Raw genomic sequence first — 22,559 nt, 5'->3', positions numbered from 1 at the left:
CTCAGTAAGTTAGCCATCCAGATAGTCGATGTAGCTGTCACAATTTGCTTTAGGACAATTATTTCGATATTTGGTTACCTTCAAAGCATTCTAAATATTTATTGTAACAGTTGGTTTAAAAAACTGAATTAACCTTTTGACTCAATTACATGTATATACAAGACACATCACCACGGAACCATTTGAAAAGAAAATCGGACATATAAAACCACAGTCAGATCACCAAACAAGAGACAAAAGCAATAAAAGGTCGACAGCTCCTTCCTCACCCCTCCCCCCAAACCCAACTCTAACATTGTCTTTTGTTGCAGTCATCACATCGCTACCCATCAGCCCTGTGGCTACTTTATTTGTAAATTGAATTACAAAATCCAATCAGCACAGGTGCTCATCGTATTCCTAATTGAATTGGAATATAACACTTATTGTCTTCTCTGAATGTGAATATAATCTCAATGGTTTTTCAGCATTGATATCATTGTTACAGTTATTGTTATATTGTATAATTTATTACGTTAGGATTCTAATGATAGGTTTAGAACATAAATATTTCTTGGATTGGGTTTTCTTGTACTACATTTATTTCTTGATTTTAATCCTTATGCCTTAATGGTTTGCATTGAAAAAGAGCAGTTACCTGTTCTCTAAAAGTTGCGTCATGTTTTTAAATATAACGAAGGGAAATATCAACAACAACAACCATTTCTTAGACTTACGTTATCGATCTCACGACTAAGATATTAGTTTACCGGTCCCTACCAGTTTGACGCGGTTTATCCATCCATAGACAACGGTGAATACAAAGGAAGCGTTAGTGATAGTCACGATGTTATTAATCTAATACAGACCTAATATGTGGTTACTGAATATGCAATAAACTATTTAATATTATTTCAATTGATTCCTTCGTTTCCTCCATATCTTGATTTGATACAAGGTGGTACTTATAATAATGCTTTCTTCTTATGGGGCAACTCAACATTTCCAAATAGCACTTATAGTCTTGTAACATATCATTTTATAGGTCTCCGTCAGTCAATAAAAAAAATACACTTAAAGAAGGAAATCGAACTACTCTACAAGAAATGGTAGCCCCAAACGCATAACATTGAAAAGTCAGTTGCACCTCCCGCTTTACTTGTTTATTATTTTAGATATGTGAAATCTGTTCACGGCACTCTTACTAGCTACAAAGTGCTACACTAATAATGATAGTTTTAAAATGTTTTATCCTTAGGGGAAAAGGAAGCGGGTAACTAAAAATTTTCAAATAGCACTTATAGTCTTGTAACATATTATGTTAAAGGTCTAGTTATTCAATAAGAAAATACACTTAAAGAATGGTAATCGGACTACTCTGAAAGAAATAGTAGCCCCAGACGTAACTGAGCATTATTGGAATTCATAACGTAGAGACTAATACTTAATTTAACAAATAATGAAAAACAAATTAAAAACAAACCTATTTGGAAAATTTCAGATAAGTATTTTCGTATTAGGGAGGGAGTAGTTGGGAAAACTAATACCCTCTTTTTTATCTGATTCTTAACTTATGCAATGCTTTTATCCTATCAGTTTCGCAAATTTCTACCAGTTTGCTTGAAAGGTTTGACTTATTCAGTTACTGAGTTCCTACAGAGTTAAGTTGTAGTTCTTAACGCAAATCATTACGTAGGTACGTTATTATTGGGATAACACACCAAACTGTAAGTTTTAATGTGTAATTCAGTAACCCCAGTTCTAGAGAGAATCGAGATAAACATATGAACAGGAGAGAATTGTTGGTCAGCTGAGCGGATGTTGGCAGAATTGAGATAAATAAATAAATAAATAAATATATATATATATATATATATATATATATATATATATATATATATATATATAAGTAGATATGAATATGCCGATTCTAGCTCACTTTTGGGACAGACAGTAAATCAATAGAAATTCCTGTTTAAAGGACAATAAACGAATCTGTAGAATCAAACAGTAACTCACGAATGAAAAATTACCGAATCTATAGCTGTTTGCTTCTACTTTCTTGAGCAGTTTTAATGTAAAATCTCCTTAGAATCAATCTATTGGTCTGCTACGACGGAAATGATGGAATTTGCTAACAATCACTCGAGAAGTCGGGGAGAATGTGAGTAAAACCACATTCTTTTCACGAGGTTCATTATTTATCTTTTCCAAGTGTACTATAAAATCATCGAGGATTTCTGGCTTAAAATCGTAGACAAATTCAACATTCAGATAATGAAAAAATACAGGTAAAATCTTCTCATAATAAACGTGTGTATCGATACCTACAAACCTAATGTATTCTTTGAAAAGGAAAATAATTTTTTCAAGGGTTATGAGAGATAAGTAAAAATTTTTATTTATTTTCCTAAACTATGTAACAAATTTTGTTTGTTTTTCACCTCCGTGTTGTAATTTTATAAGCAGATTATTCAAATGTGTTAGTTTATTTCGAAATTTCTTAGGTTTAGGTCTTTCATACAAAATTAAATTACAATCTCTACAAACTAAATATCTTTTATCAATAATTTCTCCTCTATTATAACACTTGTAACAGTTGGCATTATACTCTTCATTCATTTATATAGAAAGATTTTTTGTTATAAATGGAGATTATGGAACTAAGTCTGCAGAGATATAAATTTTTCAGCGCAAATGTTTGTGTTTACATTTCTACAACAGAGATAAATAGAAATAATTTAATTCTATTGTACAACTATTTAGGATATTTTGTCTATGATTACAAAGATTATTCCGGAAGAAATCGAGATTATTCATCAGCGAAAGAGTATATTTTTGAAGTTTTAGAAGGAATGAAAGAGAATAATATGAATTTAGAAAATTATTTTTCTTAAATAAAAAATCTATTCTACTAAATAGTCATCAAACAACATGAACTCTCCAAAATCACTTCAGTTTCTAGCATTTAAAGAACTTACCACAGGAAATAGTTATAAAGACTTCTTTGAATTACCTAAATATGTTAAACAAATGTTGATATTTTCCTTAAGTGAAAACGAATCCTTAAATGAAAACGAATTCAGAGAACTTTTAAGTACTAAAAAGTGTTCAATGCAATTTATTACAGACAACTTAGATAGTATAAATATGTTAAATGTAATAGGAGATTTTAAATTAAATAATAGAAAAATAAGAAAAATATTCCGATTTTTACAAAATAAACTAAAACACCAACAATCTGACATTTTCCATCGCTTTTATGCTAAATTTCATTGTTTATTTGTTGAAATGTTGAGAAGACAATATCCATACTGGCCAAGGAATATGCATACAGCTAGTTTTTTAACAAGTCTTTGTAAACAACAAGATTTATCAAAGGAATTTATAAGAGATCACGCTTTTGTTGTAGATTGGGATAAATTATATAGAAAAAACATTTACGAAACAGATATATTGTGTGTGTGTGTGTGATTCTGACGAAGAAAAGAGAAACGTTTGCCATTCAGCAATTCATTACGATATAATGAAAGATATACAAAATGAGTGTTGTTAGTGTGCGTGTTTTTGCGATATCTACTTAACTTCTAAGAAAGTGGGAATGGGAGAAGAAGAAAGGTATCATATGTTTTATTTCAATCAACTCTAGATTTGTGACGTCTGCTTTTCAGCTGAGAGCGTTTGTACCACTAACGCTTGACCTCGAATCTCATTTTATTGAAACATGTGAGAGGCGTTTGTGTCACTAACGCTTGACCTTGGTTTGCTCACGCCGTGAACAATGACCTTGCTTTGCTCACACCACAATGACCTTGGTTTGCTGACACCGTGTGCGATAATGAAATCACTGTAAAAACACTTAATTCTGTATTACAAATGAACACTATTTTCACACAATGTTTTTATCACAGTTTAGAATGTCTACACAAATTCACAATCTTCTTGTAATGTCTTTCTTCGAATCATAAATATAATAGAAACTTATTAAATATGAAACGCCCAGTGGAACACTTCACTTCACTTTTAACAAGAAACACAGAACATCACACAATCTTCTTACTTCATATAAAGTCTATATCTTCTTTCTTCAACTCACAAATACATTAGAATCTTCTAAATGATGATATATCTTGTTAAATTTCGTTAAAATAGAGGAGGATCACACATGGCTAGCTATACGTGGCCAACGCCCAGCAAGAGATGAAGACGAGATGTAGTGTTACCAACATGTTAAAATGTAATGTCTCAATTCCCTAGAACTGTTATAGTTTCCAATGTATATTAAATAAGTGAATATCAATATTTCTTTCAAACCTTGTTGTTCAAAAACCACTAAACCGATTTTAATGAAATTTGGTACACATATAGTAAATACTTAACTCTTTGGACTTAACTTATCCATAAGGGTGAAATCATCCCCTATTTCTTAATATTCATAAAAAAAATATAAAAAATTATCAGAAAAATCTGAAACTTCAAAAACAAGCGAGTTCAACTTAAAGTTTCATGAAAATAACAAAATGTTCCAAATCTACCCCAATCATCCCTTATCTTTAAACTCTTATATCTAGAGAACTATTAGAGTTTTTTTTGATGAAATTTGGTATATAGGATCAGTAAATATTAAAGTATTTTTTTAAAATCACCACTTCCGGTCCATGACCTTGAAATAGTTTTTTTTCCAAATATCATCCCTATTTTTCAAAATTTTTAATGCAATTTAAAATGAATACTTTTATTAATGTCTTTAACAATTCTGTAAAGTTTTAAAATTATCCGATGAATAATAGTGAAAATAACGCGATTTTTACTGAATTTCTCTAATATCGTTCTTAATCACATCATAGGCTAAAAATGTCTCAGAAACCACAACCACATAACAAATCGCGTTTGTAACAGCTTTTTGAAAATCCATATTGATAATTATATCGTTCTTTGAACCAGAAATATTTGTCAAACTCTTTGTTGCATCAATGACATAAATAGGTCTATTCGCTAAAAATTCTTTAGGATTGTAATACATTTCCTTATTATTACATTAAACTTTCTTAAAATCTTGATACATCTGATACATGATTCTGAAAAGACCTCCTGAAATGTTTAAATTTTGTAATTCATCTGGATAATAAGAACCGTTCAATTTTACTCTGATATTTTTTACATCCAAACTATCAAACTTTGAAGGATTTTTTTCTTGATTATTCTGTCTATCTGTTTGAAAACCTATGATAACGAACTTGGATTGAAGATATTTCTATAAATATTTGTAATATCGAACGAATAAGTTGTTCCGGAAATACCTTTTTGTTCAATACATTGCCAATCTAGAAAATTAAACATAATGTTTTGACTTTTTGTAATTTCATCAATCAATCTAATTTTACTCGTGGTTTTATAATCAATCATTGGAACTCTAATAAAAAAATCTGTAATTGTTATTTTTCCATCAACAGGCATAACATTTCCAGTTGCAGTCTTCAGAATCACATCATCGTCTTCTGCTCTTATAAAACTTAGATAAAATCCTCCTTTATAGATCGGAATAGTAACATTTTCAAAAAATCCTAATCCAAAATGAGATAAATTTCCAGCTGCTTCAAAAACACCAAATTTAAAATCTGATTCAAAGCCATTAGAAGTTTGAGAAATAACATCACTTTTAGAATACGAAATAGTTCCTTTAATTGTGCTTAATTGGCCACAGTTTTCGACTTCTTCTATCAATTTATTGTGTTTTCTTACTTCAATCTTAGAAAATAAAAACGGTATAAAATTATCGATTAATCTAACATTATCAGTTCCAAGATATGCTTGACCATCTTGTTTTGTTAAAGTTCCAGAAATATAAAACTGGAAGTTAGACGAGCAAAAATTATCTCCAAAATCAATATTAAACTCAGTTCTTTTATTCGGTTCATTCAAATGTTGTTTACTAATTGGATAGAAATTTTTAAACTCCGCCCTTTCAATATCGCCTGAATACTTTTTGTAGTCCGCCATTTATATAGAAAAAATTTCAAGATTTTTTTACGAAAATTTTAATCATGTATAAGTCGATAAGAAAAGATTTTAGTCATTTTTTAATGATCTACTTCGTCATATTCAGGATTCTCTTCCTTAAATTTTGCGATCTCGGTCACATATTTCAATAAAATCTGCACAGGATAGTAACAACTATCTATAACATTATTCCAATGAACTGTATCTTTATTTTCATCCAAAAACTTTATACTCAAGTGTTGATAGAGACAAAGAACAGACATATGATCTTTTAATTGATAATGTATATTTTCTTGAATGAACTCTGATGATAAAGTTTGATATTTAGCAATGTTATACCAATTCAATTTGTTTACGTATAATCTCATCATATCTTCAGATAATTCATATTTTTGAGAAATATCATCCCAATGTTCTTTTTTCAAATCTCTTTCGTGTTGCATTATAAAAAGATCGAAAGCACTGTAATGTCCCGCCATCTCTATTTATTAAGAAAAAATTTCAAAATCAAATTTTTATAAATTGGCTCTTTTTAGTGTTACATTCAGCACATTTTCCAGATATTCTCTTAACTCCATTGATGTTTGCGTAATATTTTATATCATTTGTTGCAGTTTTTTCTTTACATCTCACACAGTATATGAGCGCCATTTATATAAGGAAAATTAGTCATCATTGCCGCCTAATCCATTAAATCTGTTATCAATATTTTCAAAAGTTTTATTAACATCTTCTTTAAATTTATATAAGTTTTCTTCTAGTTTATTTACTTTATCGAGTTTATCATCTATTCCTTCAAGTAATTCACCATTACTTTTTATTTTATCACGAATATTATCTTGATATGTATGAAAATCTTACTGAATTTTTATAATTAGTTCTTTAACTTTATTTTGATATGCAATAAAACCTTGCCCAATATTTATAACTTTTTCATTAATTTCACCAACATCGTCTACTGATCTTCTATTTCTGGCTTCTAACTTGTCATAGACTTCTGTTGTAAAATCTTTAACATGTTGTTTATCATTCTCATAATTTTGTTTTAGTTCATCAAACATTTTAATATGATCTTCGAATTGAATCATTACAACAACATCAAACGGATAAATTCCCTTACTAACGCTGCTAAGTTTTTTCCTTTAAAATCTAAGGCATTTTTAACATTCGGGTCATGTAAATCAACAATATCGATGTTTTCTGATAATTTTAGAGGTTTTAAAATTTGTTCTTTAACAACAACATCATGTTTGTCAATACCAGGTCGAACACCGACAATTCTTTTCTTATTAGCCAAACTAACATAATTCTTTTCAACTTTGATCGCTTCAGTAATTTTATCAGCTTTTTCGATATGAGACATTAAATTGGTAAATATTTTTTCTGCACCATCTTCAAATTCTTTTTTCAATGTTTTTATTTTATAAGCAACTTCACTTGAACTCATGAAATTTGCAAGTTTGTTATCATATTCTGCTTTAAAATCTTCAATCTCAACAGCAAACATATCTGAATCTGGAAGGTTTTGTAATAAATTTTCTAACTTGTTATCAAACTCATTTCTCAAACTATCAAAATTCAAACTATTATCTACATTTTGAATAATTTGTGTTCCAAATACGTCAAAAATATTTTGTGAATCCATATTTATTAAGTAATAATTTGTTAACAACTTCTTTAAAATCTTTACCATCAGTCAACTCATTCAAAACAAAAACACATAAATGACCACAAATTGGGGGATCTTTATAGTCTTGAATTTGAGAATCATTATAATAAAGGTTCGATTTTTTCAAATATTGGATCAATTCTCTCGGTGGTTTGTCCTCAATTCTTCCATACGAATCAAAATAATACGCAATCTTATCATTTTTATGATAGCAAATCCAATGCGTTCCACTTCCCATAATCGAGTCTAAATTCACAATTCCACATTCAAATTTCTTAACTTTTTCAGGTAATGTATCTCTCATGAAGATTCCTCTAAAATGTTTAATATTTTTGCAGATTTCTTCCAATTCCCCGAATGTTAAAGGTTTAAATTTTTTTTTCAATGTTTGATTTCACGTAATTCAAAGTTTTTTCATCTAATCCAGATCCTGTAACATCTTCCAACTCTTTATCTAACCAATTTAAAATGTTTCGAACAATAGGAATCACATCTTTTTTAACGATTGGAGCAGCTTTACGAACATAAGGAACAACATTTTTAACAACTGGAATATTTTCTCCAAAATCTAATAAATCTTTCAAAAGTCCACCATTTTTAAGTTCTTTCAACTGATTATAAGAAAATTCTATTCTGGTTCCTTTATTGTTTTTCTTATGTTTTTCGAGTTTATTGTATTGTCTATTTGTTAAAAATATCTTATCTTCGCCATTTTTTAGTTGATCTATTTTAAATTGAATACTAACGGGTATTGTTTGTTCGAAATAAAATCTTTAATCGCTTTCTTTTCGTTAAAAAAATTGTTGTTTCCAGCCTTTTCTTGAGCATAAATATAATTAATAATTCTATCGAGTTTTGTAAAATCGTCGATATATCTGTATTCAATCTTATTATCACTGTATTTTCTTACACCTGATCCTTCGATTCGTTTTTCCCAAATTGGTTTAATTATTAATTTCATATATTTTTTACCTCTACTTGACTTAGGCTTCTTAGTAGATGGATCATTATTTTTGTAAATTGAGTCAGATTCCCATAAAATTTCTGTATACTTTTTCAAATCTTCTTCAGAATATAAATTATCTTTTGGAGCGTCATAGTCTGTTAATAATCTCCATAAACCTTGAGTTCCTTCATATGTTTTTTCATTAATAATGATATCATTATGTTCAAAATTCACGGGCAAATTTCCAATCATAAAACTATTCTTTTTTTATCCCAATACAAACCAAATTTATCATCTTTTACTCTAGGAAGAAACTTTCTACCAATTGGACCAACTATTATATCCATTGTTCTAGGACTTATTGGTTCAACTATTGTAGATTCTTCAATGATTCGAGGTGTTGAAGATGGTAATTTCGGCAATTCAAACTCTTCTACTTCAGATTCTGGAATCGAAATATCAGCAAATTGTCGTACAACTGGAACCAAATTCATCAAATTTTGATTATCACTTAAAACGTTTTCAATTTTACCTTCAACATTTTTAATTGCAGAAGTTACAGGTTGATTAATTTTTTGAATAAATTCTTGTTCTTTTTCATCAATTCGAATCTGTTCTTTAAATTCTTTGATTAATTTCTTTTCGATTTGATCAAGTTTTTTCGCTTCTTCAGAAGTTACGTTCACCATTTAATTAGAAAAATTTTGAAACGTGGAACGTAAAAACGTGAACGTGGAACGTGAAAACGTGAACGGGGAACGTGAAAACGTGAACGTGGAACGTGAAAACGTGAACGTGGAACGTAAAACGTGAACGTGGAACGTAAAAACGTAAAACGTGGAACGTAAAAACGTAAACGTGGAACGTAAAAACGTGAACGTGGAACGTAAAACGTGAACAGATTTACCGTTTTTCAGTTGTTTTCATAATGTAAATAAAAAGTAAAGATAATGTAAAAATAATTGTAACAAATATTTTATCAAGTAGATTTGTCAGACCACTGAGCAGCATTTATATTAGAAAATTTATTCATATATTTACCATTTTTAAGCTTCAAAGTTAGATTAATAGTTAAAAATCCATAGTCTTCTTTCCAAATTTTATCACATAATTCATTAAAGTGGTTAAAACTCATATCAGATCCCACATAATTGTTGTAAATCTTTCTCGAATAGTGATCGTCTTGCTTAAAAACACACAAAATATTCAAATTATTTCTAATAACTTGTTTATCAACAACCTTTGAAAAGCATTGGGAAACATAGATACAAGATATGTTTTTGTGACGGGACATTACGAAATATTCCTTAATAACGTCCTGATTTTCCAAAATACAATCATCAAAAACGATTAACGAATTGGGTTTACATTCGCTTAACGGAACTATGTCCTCAGAAGCATTATAAAAATGTGATATTTCTTTGCTTAAGTTCTTCTCAATATTTTTGAATCTTTGTTGTAATTTTTTGTATGCGTCTTGTTCTAAAGATTTACTAAAAACATACAAATTGGAATAAGGAATCAACCTATTGTAGATAAAATTCAATAATAAAGTTGTTTTTCCACATCCACTTGAACCAACAATTAACAATCTGATTGGTTGATCTTTCTTATTTTCTTCAAACGTTTGAAGTTTTATCTGATCTTTTTGCTTTAAAAATTTCTCCATTTAAATAGCGAAAATGAAGCTGTTCAAGTTGACTTCAGAAAGCTCTAAATTAGTTTTAAACTTGGAACATCCTATTCATTTAGAGGAAGAATCAAATTATTTTATCGGTTTAAGCGGTTTTTATTCTGACAATTTTGTAATAAATATTAGTGTAATAAGTTCTCCTTATTGTATAGGATTTAGTGAGAAGAACATAACAAAATATTACGGTTTAAACAAAGGATATTATACCTTCGATCAAATAAAAAAATTCCCTTAAAAATTATCTGAAAACATTCAAACAATCAGATAAATCTTTAAACTTTGACGAAAACAAGTTTGAAATGCAAAAAAATTATCTCTCTAATAAAATTCAAATAAAATCACCAGTAAGAATAATGTTTTCAGCAATTATAGTAGATTTATTAGGGTTTGTTCAAGAAACTATTGAGCCAAATCAGGTATATTTAGGAAATAAAACGCCAAAATTTAGACCGTTTGATGTAATTGAAGTACATTGCAATCTCGTTGAACCTAGTTTTGAAAATCATACCGAACATCTTTACAAAGAATCTGAAATTTTATACACATTTTTCCCAAATGTTGCTTATGGATCAAAAATCAGTGAAAACCCGAATGAAATCGATTATATTCCAATTAGAAAAAATATTAAAAGAATTCAAAAAATCGTTCTAACTATACAAGACTCTGAGGGAAATTTATTAAATAATGAGAGTAAAACAACAATATATTTAAGATTGTCGAAAGAATTGATGAATCAAGGGGGGAACGAATCGTTCTTACCTTCAAACTTTCAAAAAAAAAACACCGTTTTTATCAATGAATCTGGACTTTACGCTCAAAATAAAAATTAATAGTTAAATGGAGACAGTTTTAGATCAAATTATTTATTAAAATAATCAACTCAAATTCAATAATACAGAAATTTTTACGATTGTTGACGAAAATAACAAAATTTGGTTCAAAGCAAAAGATGTTGCAGAAATTTTAGAATATGAAAACACGAGGCAAGCTATCATAAATAATGTCGATAATGACGATAAAACAACTTTTGAATGTATAAATTACATGAGTCTATCCCATAGACCCCGAGAAAACATTTACAAACAAAGGGGGTAACGAATCGTTACTACCTTCAAATTTTCAAGAAAACACTATTTTCATTAATGAACCGGGAATATATTCTTTAATATTAAAATCTAAAATGAAGAAAGCAGAATTATTTCAAGACTGGGTTTTAGAAGAAGTATTACCCTCCATTAGAAAATTTGGTGAGTACAAACTTGAAAACAAGATTAAATATTTAGAGGACGAAGTAAAGCACTTGCAAATTAAAGATGAAATAAAAACGGAAATAATCGCAAAACAAAGTGTAAAAATTGACTTAATGAAACCAGACCTTGTTTGTAAAGATTTTTATAAGAAAAGACACCATGTTTTTGTATTAATTAAGAAGAATCACATGTGGGAATATCCTTATTACGTTATCAGAGCTCAAAAGAGAGAAATACCGAAAAGATTGAAAGAACTTGAAATTGATTACCCAGAAATGGAAATTTTATTAAGATATGGAGATCCAAATAGTATAAATCTATACAACCAAATGAAAGAATCTTTGAATATTTTATACAACGGAAATCATTTTACTACAAATATGGCAGAATCTCGACTGATTTATAGAAATATCTAAATTACACGATGAAAATGTTACTAAATTTTATTAAAAATACTTGACTTATGATATTTGGTTTGTAAATGTTTAGCATAACTAGGTAACCATTGAAGAACTCTTCCACATTCGCAATGAGTCGGTTTATTTTGACTTTTTCGAATAATTCCTATAGCACAATCTTTACAATATGTATGTTTTTTTATCTTTACTATAATGCCAGTTATTAAATTCAGAAATATCCTTAATTTCTTTACAAACGCAACATTTTTTCTCTTCTAACGTTAATTTTTCTATTTTATCGTATAATTCTCTGTTATATTTACTACGACAATCTTTACACATAGACCCTATTCCTCCTTTTTTAGTCTTATTTTTATGAAATTCTTCAAAATATTTATATTCTTGACAAATTGTACACTTTCTTTTTTGAGCCTCCATTTATATATAAAAAATTACAGCTTTGACTTTCTCAATTCATATTCGTAAAAACTTCCAGTTATTTCTTCATTATTTAAATCTTTTATACTATAAGTTACAGGATCTGTGTTATTAATTTGATAAATCACAAAGATTTCTCTTGACCAATTGTTCTTATATTTGTTTGAAAATGTTTGTTTTTTTACTAACAATTCTTACATGATCATTGACTTTAAATTTAGTTTTCGTGTGAATTTCTGGTGGAACATACTTTAAAAACCGTCTCTAATAACTCCTTTTCAACATCCTTATCCACGTCTTTGGTCTTCATTTTGATCGTGCTGTGAACTGTATCGTTATAATTGTTTACGATTTTTTGAAGAATATCGATCCATTTAAAGGTTTTATTAATCTCAAAAATTACTTTCATTCTCTCATTTTGAGTTCTGTTATATCTCTCTACAATACTTGATTTCTCTTCGTTTTGTATGATAAATCTTAATGTTGTATTTTCTCAAAACATCATTAAATTCTTTATTTTTAAACTCTAAACCCTTATCTGTATGAAGTAGGTTTGGAGGTTTGTGATTGATCCTTATGGCATCTTTTACTATATCTTCGAAAGCTTTTGAAACATCCTTGCCGTTTTTTCTTTTGATAGTTCTTGACCAAGCATATTTTGAGAAAGTATCAATAACATTTAACATATACTTGAATCCATCATTTTGATCTGAATAGTTAGACATTATTACTAAATCTGCTGCCCATAAATCATCTATTCCTAAAGTTATAATTTTTCTCTTTTTAAACTTTTTTCGTACTGGTGCATGAATTTCTCTAGCTTCAATCTTTATTTCTTCTTTATTCTTCAATTCTTTCTTTACTTGTTTTTCATAAGGATTCTTTATAAATTTACTCTTATTTGTCTTACATTTTGAACATTTTTCTGCAATTCTATGCAATCCGTTTTGAGTTTGAACAATTTTAGAATCTATATTTTTCGTTTTCTTTTTACATTTGTGATAGTGAATTAAATCATCTTCCATTTATATATCAAAGTTTCCAAGTTTATTTAATTCGCCTAATATATCAGATTTTGCTTCATTTTTATAGCCATACGGTACTGTATCGATCTTATTTTCTAGGACAATTCTCTTATCATCTTTAGCGTTCAGTGCCAACTTGTTTATAGTAACGGTATACAACTCATGTTTATAACTTTTGATGACTGTCATCTCTCTAAATTCTTCTTTATCTTCGAACAAACATCTCTTCAAGTTTTCGATATTTATTGTTTTATTTACAACGCTTCTCTTAATTCCTTTGCACCTAACTGGATTTTTGTCAAGATATTTGTACGAGTACATTTTTGATCTCAATCCACAAAATTCTTCTAAAATTTCGCTATTTAACTCATCTTTGAATTTCCCTATTACCTTCTTATTTCTATATTTTCTTTAATAATTTAAAAAGGATCTCGTTTCAATTCTAAGAAATAACTGTCTGTATCCATGTAACACAGATTCAAATCTGGGTCAAACTTCTTTAATTTATCGTAATAAAACTCATACATTAGCAATTTTGATAGGTCAAGAACTGAAAATCCTATGTAGATTGGCTTGTTAAATTTAACCTTTTGTTTGTACATGTGACTCGCTATACAGTTGTCGTCAAAGATATTAAAGCATTTGAAGTTTGTTTTCTTAGCTTGTTTCATTGAAAATTCTTAATTTCCTAGTTTAATTTCGCATCTATTTCGCACATTTTCCATAGATTTTCCAAAAACAGAGTTGTTCATCAGCTTGTAAAAATCTTTCTCAAAGTCACTTGTAGCTTTGGTTCTCATGTTAGTGTTAAAATCAATGTACTTCTTCATAAAAGGCTTCTGATCGAATGCTATAACTTTATTCACATGTTTCAACACCATCCCTTGTTCGAGGTAAAATTTCAAATTTCTTGAATGAACAACGTATTCAGTTTTATCCAGTAAAGTTGTGCAAAGTTTGTTTTTATAATGTTCGGGAGCAAGAGGTAAATCCTTGTGATGTTCATGTAAATTTGTTGGATATCCTAGATCAACTTCGAGAATATAGCCATAATCTTCGTCGCCAGTGAGTTCCAAAATTGTTTCTTGCCACTCTTCTTTTGTATATGTTTTAGGATTCATCCACTTGATATCACTAAACGGCAGTTTTTGCATAAGACCATAACCATAAAGGTTGTTTGCATCGACATAAAGTAAATAGTTTTCGGGCTTTGTCTTATCGAAATCTTTCAAATATTTGTTATTTGCTTTAACATATCGTTTAATACATTAAGAAATGCCTCCACGAATACCTTTTTCAATCATCAAATACATATTATAATCACTAATCAATTGTAATTCTATTTTCGTTAATTTTAACATAGCATCCCATGCGAGACTTGGAGCAGTTAGATAATGAGCTGGATCAAGTTTGTAACAATTTAGACAAATGTTTCTGAAATTTTCGAATATATCAGCAAGCAATAAATCATCTTGGATATTGTACAAATCAGAGTAATTTCCAAGATTTTTCTCTTTTAATTTGTTCCAAACGCTCAAGTAGTGTTGATAATCTTTCTCAGATATGCTCTCATCTGTCAAAAGTGAATAGAAATCTTCAATTTTCAGCTCTTCTGTGTAATCAAGTTTTTCAATACTATCGATAAATTCGTAAGGAAATATGCCTTTTCCAGACAATATTTTAAAAATCTCGACTTCGTCATTTGGCTGTCGTTCTATAATTTCATTCAAAATTCTTCCATCCTGTATAAAATGATTTGTATGTTTGAAGTCTTTTTTCTTTAGATTTTTAGCTAATTTTTCAATAGATGATGCCATAAATCTGAACGTATCTACGAACGAAAACTTTATAAATTTTCTAGGCTTATCATTGTCAAACTCATAGCCATATCCAGAATTTACAGAATAATTTATATATTTTTCATCTGTGTTTGCGATCAAATCAACATTTCCATATTGTTTAGCCAATTCTTTTATGTACAAATGAGTATCGTAATTTGACATATTGTGACAGAAAACTGGGATGTTCTGGGGAAATTTCAAATTCAGATTACAAATTCTATGAGCAGCACCACGAAATTTGCCGGTTAAATAACAATGATCTCTTACTTTATTATAACTCTTATCTTTCCAATTATCAGGAGTAAAACCATATTGAATTGACTCAACATCATAAGCAGACCATTCACAAATATGGCATATGTTAGAATTTTGATACGAAATTTCTTCTTCTTCAGTCAGTTTCATAGGCTTCATGTTCCTTGAATTATATTTTTTAGCTATGTATTTCGATAATTTATTAAGCTCTTCAAACAATTTTGTGGGAACATTAGGCAAATCGTTTTCATTTTTTGCTCTATAACATATAGGTTTGTACATGTGATTGGTCACATTCGACACTAAATATAGAGTAAAACCATAAGGAATGTGCTTCTGAATCTTGGTTGTAGTCGATCTTTGTGGATTGTTCTTGCATGTTGGAATTTTTTCTAATATACTCTCAAAATCCATATAAATAACGTACGGATGGCTAAACTTCTTTTGATAATTAGTAAATTTAGTTGTTTGACCTGAAAACGGCATAATTGGCTTACAAACTTCATGTTGCTTGCAAATTTCTAAATGATCTGTTAAATCTCCAGATTTGTAGAAATGGCTTAAACCATCTTCTACATAGAAAATTTTTATGTCCATGTTTGGAGGTTTGAGAACTCACTAATCTACTTAAATCTGTTATCAACACATAATGAGATTTGTCTTCTTGTTTAACATACAATAAATCGATTTCTAACTCGGCATTATAAACTTCGGAAATTTGCAACGGTACAATGTTGAGTTTTTCGTCATAAGTATAGATATTTATAGACATTTTTGGATATTTGTACTTGGAATTGGAGCTGCGTTTCTCAAATAACTGTATATCTTTTAAAGACATTGGATACTCAAAGCCCGAAAATATCTCGTAATTTACAAATTTCTCGTATTGCTTTGCTCTGTCAGCATTCTTTTCGGGTTTTCCAATAGCACATCGGATAGAATAAACAAAACAGAAATCATCTTTATTTTTTATATTTACACAAGCTTTCTTTACCTTGATCTCTTGTGGTAAATCGATATATGATCCTGCGTTCATAAATTCGTGTTTATTAAGGCTCAAAACTAATTGTTTACAACTTTTAAATGTCCATCCAGAACCTCTATTTGGATGATTTGTCTGTTCTCGATGTGTTAATTTATTAAATTTCTTAGTAATAAAGTCGTTTACGTCAAAGATTTCATCTGCTTTTATAGTAAAGTACATTGGACACGTTTGTGTTTCACCGCTCACTAAAGTTCTTTCGTATTCACATTCCAAAGAGAGATATCCTTTCATATTTTTAACATTTTCTTGAAATTTTTCGATTAAACTTTTAATTTCTGGCCTCATAATTGATAGGTATTTGTAAATTGACATGGAATTGTCGTTTAAGTTTGTTAAAATGTATTGCTTGAAAAGACCGTGAATTGAGGATAAAACTTCTACATCAATGATATTTTTATGTTTTTCGTTAAGAGTTTTGTCAATTTCTTCGATCATTTCAGACTTAGTTTTATCGTTTGTTTCAATGGACAATTTTTCAGCGATGGATTGAATTTTTTCATCATTAAATAGATTGAGATCTTTTTTATCTTCCTTAAAGCTTTTCTTTAATTCACGCAATTTTTCTATATTGTACATCTTTTCATGATCGATAATTTGATTTTCTTTAGCCCAATTCCTCAAATAATTCAGTTCACTTTCGTACAGTTGTTTGTTTTTTAAATGAATTTTTGAGCTATAATGCCTGGTGTAATGATGTTCAAAAACATATTTTTTGCAGTAGGGGCATGCTATCTTTTTGCGCTCCATTTAAATAAGAGAAATTTTAACTACCAATTTTTTCTAAATTCCAATTTTATAGTGAATTTTCGATAAATATCGTTCAAATTATCAACTTTTAAGCTAAAACTTCGCAATAATTAGAGATATTTCAGTAGATTTTTCAGGATTTAAAAAAAAACTCTAGTACCAGTTTGTATGTACCTTAAAAATTGATAATTTGAACGATATTTCTCGAAAATTCACTATAAAATTGGAATTTAGAAAAAATTGGTAGTTAAAATTTCTCTTATTTAAATGGAGCTACTAAAGGAATTAAATGAGGTTGGTGATTTAAAGTTCAAAGAATATAAGAAGTTGAATGAATTAGAAGAAAATAAGAAATACAAAATTTTGAATCTGGAGAAAATGAAAGATAAATTCGGGTTTACAATAATTGCCGAATTGTAAGATTATAAAGTACACTTACCGAACAGGTTTTTGACTGTTTTGGATGAAAAAAAGATTAAAGAATTGAATAAACATGATAAATTACACTTGGTTGTTACTGGAAAGAAGACTATTAAAGATAAGGACTGTGTTACCGTCAATTTTGTAGAATAGAAGATTTTTCGTTTATTCGTAGCAGACATTTCAAATAGATTGATTTGGCTAGACAGCTATAGATTCGGTAATTTTTCATTCGTGAGTTACTGTTTGATTTTACAGATTCGTTTATTGTCCTTTAAACAGGAATTTCTATTGATTTACTGTCTGTCCCAAAAGTGAGCTAGAATCGGCATATTCATATCTACTTATATATATATATATATATATATATATATATATATATATATATATATATATATATATATATATCGATGATACCGAATATAAAATTATATATGCCCATTTTGAACTATTTATAAATCGGAATATAATAGAGCTTCAAGTGATAAAACAATCTCATTTTATAGGTCAAATATATAATAATGTGAAATGGCAGTGTCTTATTGACTCTTATTCACCAGGTGCCCAATTGAGTGCACTATGATGTCTGACACGATCTCCAAGCACGGTGGACCAACCGAGTTTTCTCCATCCGATTGTGCATCTGATGAGACAATGAGACTACCACCTCACCTAGATTACACTATATTTTGTAGTCTAGGTGTCTCTGATATCAAAACGATATAAAGGTTCGTTTTGAGCTTCTTCGTAGCGACTTTTAACGATCTCGTCAGCCGAAAAATGACTCCAGTTTCCAGGAAGCAGTCAAGTACGAGGCAGCGTCAAATAGCAGACTCTGATTATGAGGAACATTTAAAACATTCTCTATTTTCGAAGATAGTGAATATAAAATTGTATATATCCATTTTGTACTTTTTATAAATTTATCTATAACATAACTTCAAGTAATATAAAATCGCATTGTATTACTAAAATATAGTTTATTTTTATAAAACATTTATGTCAACTATAAGTATTAAAATCTGTTATTCTTCTTTTGCTTTTTCCTTATTAATACTCTTGGAGATCTAAATAAGAGTATTTTGTGGTGCACTGATGTTCTTACATACTGATGAGACGTTGCTGGCGGATATACAAAACGTTACGTCTCCTGCATGTCAATGTGACGCCAGGTACACGCACGCATACAAAGTGAAGGAGGTGCGAAGCAAAGGAAATGGCAGCTAAAAAAAGATGTTCATCTGGTCTACAGAAGTAAGTGTATCCTCTGGATTATCGTGGTTGTTACCTCTCGAAGAAGAGTCTTTATAACAGTATACTAATAGAAGTTTATCTGGTCTCCAGTAATCAGGGTATCATCTCGACTGTCGTGTTTGTTAACTCTCGAAGAAGAGTCTTTATAACAGTATACTAATAGAAGTTTATCTGGTCTCCAGTAATCAGGGTATCATCTGGACTGTCGTGTTTGTTAACTCTCGAAGAAGAGTCTTTATAACAGTATACTAATAGAAGTTTATCTGGTCTCCAGTAATCAGGGTATCATCTGGACTGTCGTGTTTTTTAACTCTCGAAGAAGAGTCTTTATAAAAGTATACTAATAGAATTTTATCTGGTCTCCAGTAATCAGGGTATCATCTGGACTGTCGTGTTTGTTAACTCTCGAAGGAGATTCTTTATAACAGTATACTAATAGAAGTTTATCTGGTCTCCAGTAATCAGGGTATCATCTGGACTGTCGTGTTTGTTAACTCTCGAAGAAGAGTCTTTATAAAAGTATACTAATAGAAGTTTATCTGGTCTCCAGTAATCAGGGTATCATCTGGACTGTCGTGTTTGTTAACTCTCGAGAAGAGTCTTTATAAAAGTATACTAATAGAAGTTTATCTGGTCTCCAGTAATCAGGGTATCCTCTGGACTATCGTGTTGGTTAACTCCGAAGGAGACTCTTTTTAACAGTATACTAATAGAAGTTTATCTGGTCTCCAGTAATCAGTGTATCCTCTGGAATATCGTGGATGTTAACTCTCGAGACAAGTCTTTTTAACAGTATACTAATAGATGTTTATCTGGTCTCCAGTAATCAGTGTATCATCTGGAATATCGTGGATGTTAACTCTCGAGACAAGTCTTTTTAACAGTATACTAATAGATGTTTATCTGGTCTCCAGTAATCAGTGTATCATCTGGAATATCGTGGATGTTAACTCTCGAGACAAGTCTTTTTAACAGTATACTAATAGATGTTTATCTGGTCTCCAGTAATCAGTGTATCCTCTGGAATATCGTGGATGTTAACTCTCGAGACAAGTCTTTTTAACAGTATACTAATAGAAGTTTATCTGGTCTCCAGTAATCAGTGTATCCTCTGGAATATCGTGGATGTTAACTCTCGAGACAAGTCTTTTTAACAGTATACTAATAGAAGTTTATCTGGTCTCCAGTAATCAGTGTATCCTCTGGAATATCGTGCATGTTAACTCTCGAGACAAGTCTTTTTAACAGTATACTAATAGATGTTTATCTGGTCTCCAGTAATCAGTGTATCATCTGGACTATCGTGTTTGTTAACTCTCGAAGAAGAGTCTTTATAACAGTATACTAATAGAAGTTTATCTGGTCTCCAGTAATCAGGGTATCATCTGGACTATCGTGTTTGTTAACTCCGAAGGAGATTCTTTATAACAGTATACTAATAGAAGTTTATCTGGTCTCCAGTAATCAGGGTATCCTCTGGAATATCGTGGATGTTAACTCTCGAGACAAGTATTTTTTAACAGTATACTAATAGAAGTTTATATGGTCTACAGTAATCAGTGTATCTCTCTGGAATATCGTGGATGTTAACTCTCGAGACAAGTCTTTTTAACAGTATACTAATAGAAGTTTATCTGGTCTCCAGTAATCAGTGTATCCTCTGGAATATCGTGGATGTTAACTCTCGAGACAAGTCTTTTTAAACAGTATACTAATAGATGTTTATCTGGTCTCCAGTAATCAGTGTATCATCTGGACTATCGTGGATGTTAACTCTCGAGACAAGTCTTTTTAACAGTATACTAATAGATGTTTATCTGGTCTCCAGTAATCAGTGTATCATCTGGACTATCGCGTTTGTTAACTCTCGAAGAAGAGTCTTTATAACAGTATACTAATAGAAGTTTATCTGGTCTCCAGTAATCAGTGTATCATCTGGACTATCGTGTTTGTTAACTCTCGAAGAAGAGTCTTTATAACAGTATACTAATAGAAGTTTATCTGGTCTCCAGTAATCAGGGTATCATCTGGACTATCGTGTTTGTTAACTCCGAAGGAGATTCTTTATAACAGTATACTAATAGAAGTTTATCTGGTCTCCAGTAATCAGGGTATCATCTGGACTATCGTGTTTGTTAACTCTCGAGACAAGTCTTTTTAACAGTATACTAATAGAAGTTTATCTGGTCTCCAGTAATCAGGGTATCATCTGGACTATCGTGTTTGTTAACTCTCGAAGAAGAGTCTTTATAACAGTATACTAATAGAAGTTTATCTGGTCTCCAGTAATCAGGGTATCATCTGGACTATCGTGTTTGTTAACTCTCGAAGAAGAGTCTTTATAACAGTATACTAATAGAAGTTTATCTGGTCTCCAGTAATCAGGGTATCATCTGGACTATCGTGGATGTTAACTCTCGAAGAAGAGTCTTTATAACAGTATACTAATAGAAGTTTATCTGGTCTCCAGTAATCAGGGTATCATCTGGACTATCGTGTTTGTTAACTCTCGAAGGGAGTCTTTATAACAGTATACTAATAGAAGTTTATCTGGTCTCCAGTAATCAGGGTATCATCTGGAATATCGTGGATTGTTAACTCTCGAAGAAGAGTCTTTTTAACAGTATACTAATAGAAGTTTATCTGGTCTCCAGTAATCAGTGTATCATCTGGACTATCGTGTTTGTTAACTCTCGAAGAAGAGTCTTTATAACAGTATACTAATAGAAGTTTATCTGGTCTCCAGTAATCAGTGTATCATCTGGAATATCGTGTTTGTTAACTCTCGAAGAAGAGTCTTTATAACAGTATACTAATAGATGTTTATCTGGTTTGCAGTATTCATTATATCCTCTGGATCATCGTGGCTGTTAACTCTTAAAGAAGAGTCTTTTAACAGTATACTAATAGATTTTGATCTGATCTGGTCTCCAGTAATCAGTGTATCCTCTGGATTATCGTGGTTGTTAACTCTCGAAGAAGAGTCTTTTTAACAGTATACTAATAGATGTTTATCTGGTCTCCAGTAATCAGGGTATCCTCTGGATTATCGTGGTTGTTAACTCTCGAAGAAGAATCTCTATAAAAGTATACTAATAGATGTTGATCTGGTCTCCAGTATTTAATGTACCCTCTGGATTATCTTCGTTGTTCCTACTAATTGTATCATGGTCTATAATAATAGAGTTGATGTGCCAGTGTCTCACGATATAGCAGGTAGTAGAAGAGATCATATTCCTCAAAGCTCCATAATATTATACAAGAAAACTTATGGTTATATTGAACTGGGTCGCAATTTCCATGAGAATTAATTTTGTGTGGTAAAGAGATTCAGACTTAATCTCTTATCACAGACATTCTTGGTGGAAACATTGCAAATATCCGAGTTTATGTTTTCATATAATTCAATGTGGAAAATCATGCATGAGTTTATAATTGTATTTCATATCCATTGGAGTATATATATATATTGATGGTTTCATAATTAATATAATATACAAAATGAAATTGTGGAGTACTTGTAAAATATTTTAGTTTATATCAATCGCATTTGTGTTTCTCCTTACTTTAACCTACCCTAGCGAATAGATTTGTCAACT

The sequence above is a fragment of the Homalodisca vitripennis genome, chromosome 5 (assembly GCF_021130785.1).
Source record: "Homalodisca vitripennis isolate AUS2020 chromosome 5, UT_GWSS_2.1, whole genome shotgun sequence".
Classification (NCBI taxonomy): Eukaryota; Metazoa; Arthropoda; class Insecta; order Hemiptera; family Cicadellidae; genus Homalodisca; species Homalodisca vitripennis.
This window is presented reverse-complemented; position numbering follows the sequence as displayed.